Below are 7,316 nucleotides of genomic sequence, written 5' to 3'. Positions count from 1 at the left end.
CATCTTCAGGACAACCTAACGACTGTAATCTCCTCCTTTCAACATCCAGACCCTCAGATGTAGACGAGCCGGGCATGGATGGAGCACCGACCCCTGGGACAGCAAATCCGGTCTGATGGGTAGAGGAATTGGGTCTCGGACACTGAGAAGCGTCAGAAGGGAAAACCATGGCCTGTTGGGCCAGAAGGGAATCACCGCCAATATTTCTACAGGCTCCGCTTGGGCATTCTGGATTCCTGGAACATAGACCGCCGACAGATCTGAGAGATTCTTTTGTGCCCATGACATGATCGGCTCTACTTCCCTTAGTAGGGACCAGCTGTGCGTTCCTCCCTGTCTCCTCACATACGCTACTGCTGAGGTGTTGTCCAGTCGTAGCATGACAGGTAGACCCTTTGTCAGATGAGAGAACGCCCGAAGAGCTTGATATGCTGCCCGAAGTTCCAGGACGTTGGACACTATCCCTTGGGTAGGAAAACTCCACCTGCCTTGAGCCACTTTCAACAGACAGTGGGCGCCCCAGCCTATATTGCTGGCGTCCAAAGTGATCACTACCCACGGAGCTGGTCTCAGTGAGTGGCAGTTCAACAGGGGATCTTTGCACAACCACCAAGGGAGACTCGCTCTCATGGCTGGAGTCAGAAAGATAGGTTGATCCAGGTGCCATGCATCCCACTGTTGTAGAAATCCCTTCTGAAAGGGCCTCATCTTCCACAGGGCCCATTTTACCATGGGAACTACTGCGACCATAGTCCCGATCACCTTCAGGCATTGGCGTGCCTGAAGATGAGAAGACGAGAGGGCAAAAAGAACTCTGTCCCCGACTGTACCTATCTTCTCTACTGGCAGGGATTTTGTCGCCTTTACCGTATCGAACAGAGCGCCAAGATAGACAAGGGACTGTGTTGGAGTCAAGTGGCTCTTTTCTACGTTCAGTAGCCAGCCGAAACTCTGGAGGGTGGACACGACCTGCCCTAGATGATCTACCAGTTGTTCTTTGCTTTGAGACAACAGAAGGAGGTAGTCCAAATAATGATGGAGCCGGATACCTCTCATTCTCAGCAGGGCTACCACGGCCAATAAGATTTTTGAAAAGGTCCGTGGAGATGTGGAGAGCCCGAAGGGGAGACAGATAAACTGTAGATGTGAACCTCCCACTGCGAACCGGAGATACTTTTGAAAACCTTCTGCCACAGGGACATGAAAGTAAGCGTCCTTCAGGTCGATGCACACCATCCAATCGGCCGGCTAAACTGCTTGTTGTATGAATAGCAGGGTCTCCATCCTGAATCTCTCTCTCTTTATAAACTGGTTTAAGAAAGTGAGGTCTATGACTGGTCTCCACGACCCGTTTTTCTTTTGAACCAGAAAAAGCGGAGAGTATATTCCTTGGCCTTGCTCGGACTCTGGAACGGAGATGACAGCCCCTTGAGCAATGAGAGACTCGACGTAAGAAAGTAAAATTTGATGTCTCATGCTATTGTGCATTACATTTAGGCAGGATCTTGAATGTTACCGCCTCAAAACACGTAACCATGCTGAGAAGTGAATTCTGCCTTCTCGGCATATGAGAGCTCCCCCGCTGCTGAGTATAAATAGTATAGTGTGTGGCAGGCAGGCTTGATAAAGAGGTGTTACTGCCTCGAAACGTGTAGCCATGCGGATAAGTGAATTCTGCCTTCTCAACATATGTGAGCTCCCCCGCCACTGAGAGTATAAATAACATTGTGTTGCAGGTAGGCAGGCTTGATAAAGAGGTGTTACCGCCTCAAAACACGTAACCATGCTGAGAAGTGAATTCGGCCTGCTCAACATATGAATGCTTCCCCGCCAAGGAGAATATATAAATACTATAGTGTGTTACAGCTAGGCAGGCTTGATAAAGGGGTGTTACTGCCTTGAAACACGCAACCATGCTTAGAAGTGAATTCTGCCTTCTCAATATATGAGAGCTCCCCCTGCTGCGATAAGTATAAATAACAATGTGTTACAGGCAGGCTTGATAAAGAGGTGTTACTGCCTCGAAACGTGTAGCCATGGGGATAAGTGAATTCTGCCTTCTCCTCATATGAGAGCTCCCCCTGCCACTGAGAGTATAAATAACGTACGTTACAGGTAGGCAGGCTTGATAAAGAGGAGGTACCGCCTCAAAACACGTAACCATGCTGAGAAGTGAATTCTGCCTTCTCAACATATGAGAGCCCCCCCCCCACCAAGGAGAATATATAAATTCTGTAGTGCGTTACAGGTAGGCAGGCAGGCTTGATAACGAGGTGTTACTGCCTTGAAACAAGTAACCATGCTAAGTAGTGAATTCTGCCTTCTCGGCATATGAGAGCTCCCCAGCCACTGAGAGTATAAATAACATTGTGCATTACAGGTAGGTAGACTTGATAAAGAGGTGTTACTGCCTCAAAACGTGTAGCCATGCGGATAAGTGAATTCTGCCTTCTTAACATATGAGAGCTCCCCCGCTGTGGAAAGTATAAATAACCAATGTGTTATAGGTAGGCAGGCTTGATAAAGAGGGGTTACCGCCTCGAAACACGTAGCCATGCTGAGAAATGAATTCCACGTTCTCAATATATATGAGCTCTCCCACCACTGAGAATATAAATAGCATAGTGGGTTACATGTAGGTAGGCTTGATAAAGAGGAGATACTGCCTCGAAACACGTAACCATGCTTAGAAGTGAATTCTGCCTGCTCAACATATGAGAAGTTTTTTTTACCGCCCCCTCTGGCCTCCTGTGTGACTTATCGAAGTTTGTCACTCTGAGTCCTGCGGCACTTTGGTGACCTACCGCCTGGAATTTGTGGTGATCCGCATAAAGGGTTATACTGGACGACCTATGAGGGAGTCGGGATTCCCCTTTATCAGTGACTCTCCCATCATGCTTTGCTGGTGATATTTTTGCTCTCTTCCGTTTTTGGCCGCTTTCACTTCCTGAACGACTTCTAATCTTTGCAGAATCGTCTTTTCGTGTCGCCGTTTCCCGTCCTCACAGGAAGCTGCAGGCCGATTCCCGGAATAGAATTTCTCTAAATAAACTTCAGTCTCCCCTCCCCCCAGTGATCAGACTGTACATTGTAACTTTGTAGAAGGAGGAGGAGTCATTTCCTTAGTCTCCCCTCCCCCAGTGATCAGACTGTACATTGTAACTTTGTAGAAGGGGAGGGGGCATTTCCTCGGTCTCCCATTTTTTTGTATGCGGTGTTTATGGCGGGGGATGGTGCCCTCTGTTGGTTTTCTCTCAGCAGATATCGGGGGATGTAGCGGTAGCTGGGCGGATTCATCTACAGATCTGAATATGAAATATGGGACAGCAAATCTACAGAAATTACAGAAATGGTCGATTTACTAAAGTTTCCCATACAGCTGGAAGGCGGAATGCGGATTGTTGGGATGGGTCGGGGGATGAGCTGTTGGGATGGGTCGGGGGATGAGCTGTTCGGATGGGTCGGGGGATGAGCTGTTCGGATGGGTCGGGGGATGAGCTGTTCGGATGGGTCGGGGGATGAGTTGTTAGGATGGGTCGGGGGATGAGTTGTTCGGATGGGTCGGGGGGGATGAGCTGTTCGGATGGGTCGGGGGATGAGTTGTTCTGATGGGTCGGGGGATGAGCTGTTGGGATGGGTCGGGGGATGAGTTGTTGGGATGGGTCGGGGGATGAGTTGTTCTGATGGGTCGGGGGATGAGCTGTTGGGATGGGTCGGGGGATGAGTTGTTCTGATGGGTCGGGGGATGAGCTGTTGGGATGGGTCGGGGGATGAGTTGTTCTGATGGGTCGGGGGATGAGCTGTTGGGATGGGTCGGGGGATGAGCTGTTGGGATGGGTCGGGGGGTGAGCTGTTGGGATGGGTCGGGGGATGAGTTGTTGGGATGGGTCGGGGGGATGAGCTGTGTCACTGTTGTTGCGGTGTGCGGAGCGCTCACATGGTGTGCTAATAGTCACAGGGGAGATTTCACAATGATTGCATCAACCCCCCCCCTCCCCCGGGACTCCTCCGTGTCACTGGAGAGCCCAGCACACAGTGTACGGCCTGATACTGGACCAGTACAGCTCTGACTATAGAGGGACTACAAGTCCCATCATGCACTGATTGTCTGAGGGACTACAACCCCCATCATGTACTGCCTGTCTGAGAGACTACAAGCCCCATCATGCACTGATTGTCTGAGGGACTACAACCCCCATCATGTACTGCCTGTCTGAGAGACTACAAGCCCCATCATGCACTGATTGTCTGAGGGACTACAACCCCCATCATGTATTGCCTGTCTGAGAGACTACAAGCCCCATCATGCACTGCCTAGGGGACTACAAGTCTCATCATGTACTGATTGGGGGGACTACAACCCCCATCATGTACTGCCTGTCTGAGGGACTACAACCCCCATCATGTACTGATTGGGGGACTACAAGCCCCATCATGCACTTCCTGTCTGGGGGACTACAAGCCCTATCATGTACTGATTGTCTGTCTGAGGGACTACAAGCCCCATCATGTACTGATTGTCTGAGGGACTACAAGCCCCATCATGTACTGATTGTCTGAGGGACTACAAGCCCCATCATGTACTGACTGTCTGAGGGACTACAAGCCCCATCATGTACTGCCTGTCTGAGGGACTACAAGCCCCATCATGCACTGCCTAATGGACTACAAGCCCCGTCATGCACTGCCTAGGGGACTACAAGTCCCATCATGTACTGATTGGGGGGACTACAAGCCCCATGATGCACTGCCTGTCTGAGGGACTACAACCCCCATCATGTACTGATTGGGGGACTACAAGCCCCATCATGGAATAATTGTCTGAGGGACTACAAGCCCCATCATGCATTGACTGCCTGAGAAACTACAAGCACTGAGTACCTGAGGGACTACAAGTCCCAGCATGCGCTGAGTGTCCGAGGGACTACAAGTCCTATCAGCCACTGCAAGACTGCCAGCCACAGGTGTAACTGCCAGAGAGATGATGGGATTTGTAGTTCCTCTACATCTGGAGTACTGAGGTTGCCTAGGCAATGTGTGTCCCATGGAGTCCTCCTCCCCCCTCCCCCATATAAAGGTGTGCTGGGCTGGGGACACCTGGAGGTGTTGCCTGTGGGGCCCATGAAGTGCGTTGTGTCCGCCCCTCCCCCGTTAGATCTCGGATTGTTGGAGTTATTTGCGGAGTTCCGCCACTATTTATAATAGATTTTTTTTTTTCCTTACAGCAGATGATGGGAAAGTCACTTCAAAGCCGAGCACTCCGCCGCCAACCCGCGCCTTCCCACGTCCTGTGCCGTGGGCTGCCTGTCGGCGACTAATCCTCGCTGTGCAGATTGGGGGCGGGGAGGATTGTTCTACCTGTCACCCGACACATCACAAACCCCCCCCCCAGCAAAAAAAAAACAAAAGCCATCAGAGGACCCGTCACCCCCAATGTCTGCGCTGTGATTGGATTCTCAGTCTGGGGCGCTGACTGCGTCAGTTTTCCACCGCTGATTGCTCAGCAATGGCGGCATGAATCTGAGAACCGTCCCATTCATCTCTGCGGGTTTTCCTGACGTTCCGCATTCTTTGGATGTCACAAATCCACCTTTCAGTTGTAACATTTCCTCATTCAGCGTGAGAAGGATTTCGCTCTGCGCCGGGCGCTCAGGATCTGACTTTTTTTTATTTATATCCCAACGGTGCAGGTTTGATGCGTTTGGGTTTTATTTACATTTTTTATGGCAAAATATTAATTAAAAAAAAAAAAATCATCATCAACCCAAAAAATAAGAGGAGCCGCCTGAGTGAATGAAAGCGACTTTCCTCCAAGATCGCATTTCCGAAAATATTTACTTCCAGCACCGGGAGATCGCATAGAGAGAGTGATACTGCAAATCACCCCCCCCCCCCCCATTACACTAATTGTCCCTGTAACCCCAACACTAACCGTCCCTGTGACCCCAAGACTAACCGTCCCTGTGACCCCAAGACTAACCGTCCCTGTGACCCCAAGACTAACCGTCCCTGTAACCCCAAAACTGACCCTCCCTGTGACCCCAAAACTGACCCTCCCTGTGACCCCAAAACTGACCGTCCCTGTAACCCCAAAACTGACCGTCCCTGTGACCCCAACACTAACCCTCCCTGTGACCCCAACACTAACCCTCCCTGTATCCCCAACACTAATTGTTCTGTAACCCCAACACTAATCCTCCCTGTAACCCCAACACTAAAACCCCAAAACTAACCCTCCTTGAAACCCCAACATCCCTATGTTGTAATCCTATCCTTCAGGCCACCTTCCTGTAACAGTAATCCTCACTGACACCCCAACACTAAACTCCCCCTGTAACTCTAATTTAAAGAACCCCCCCCACCCATAGCACTAACCTTCACCCCCAACCCTCCCTGTAATCTCAAATATAATCTTACCTTACACTAAATTTCTCTGTAACCCCAGCAATGTGTGCCCACACAAATCTATTCTGTGTAAAATATCGCCCCTCAATATCGATATGGATTTTTCTATTTACCGTCCATTGAAGAAGCAGCATTGGAGTTGGTAGGTAGTTGGTAGGTAGTTGGGAGTCGGTAGCTGGAGTTGGTAGATAGCTGTAGTTGGTAGGGAGTTGGGAGTCTGTAGCTGTAGTTGGTAGATAGCTATATCGGTAGTTGGGAGTCGTTAGCGGGAGTTGGTAGTTGGGAGTCAGTATCGGTAGTTGGGAGTCGGTATCGGTAGTTGGGAGTCGGTATCGGTAGTTGGGAGTCGGTATCGGTAGTTGGGAGTCGTTAGCGGGAGTTGGTAGGGAGTCGGTAGCGGTAGTTGGTAGTCTGTATCGGTAGTTGGGAGTCGGTAGCTGTAGTTGGTAGGGAGTTGGGAGTCTGTAGCTGTAGTTGGTAGATAGCTGTAGTCGGTAGCGGTAGTTGGGAGTCGGTAGCGGTAGTTGGGAGTCGGTAGCGGAAGTTGGGAGTCGGTAGCGGGAGTTGGGAGTCGGTAGCTGTAGTTGGTAGATAGCTGTAGTTGGTAGGGAGTTGGGAGTCTGTAGCTGTAGTTGGTAGCTGTAGCTCTAGTTGGTAGATAGCTGTAGTTGGTAGGGAGTTGGGAGTCGGTAACGGTAGTTGGGAGTCGGTAGCGGTAGTTGGGAGTCGGTAGCGGTAGTTGGGAGGCGGTAGTTGGTAGATAGCTGTAGTTGGTAGGGAGTTGGGAGTCGTAGCGGTAGTGGGGAGTCGGTAGCTGTAGTTGGTAGATAGCTGTAGTTGGTAGGGAGTTGGGAGTCTGTAGCTGTAGTTGGTAGATAGCTGTAGTTGGTAGGGAGTTGGGAGTCTGTAGC

General features: G+C 50.5%; 1 protein-coding gene across 1 annotated transcript in view; it reads left to right on the top strand.

Annotated features, from left to right (window-relative positions):
* The window catches only part of TWF2 (twinfilin actin binding protein 2), a 42,308-nt gene that overhangs the window by 6,818 nt on the left and 28,174 nt on the right, over window positions 1–7,316 (top strand). The window lies entirely within an intron of this gene.

The sequence above is a fragment of the Pelophylax lessonae genome (assembly GCF_965119305.1).
Source record: "Pelophylax lessonae genome assembly, chromosome: 8".
NCBI classification, from domain to species: Eukaryota; Metazoa; Chordata; class Amphibia; order Anura; family Ranidae; genus Pelophylax; species Pelophylax lessonae.
This window is presented reverse-complemented; position numbering and strand designations above follow the sequence as displayed.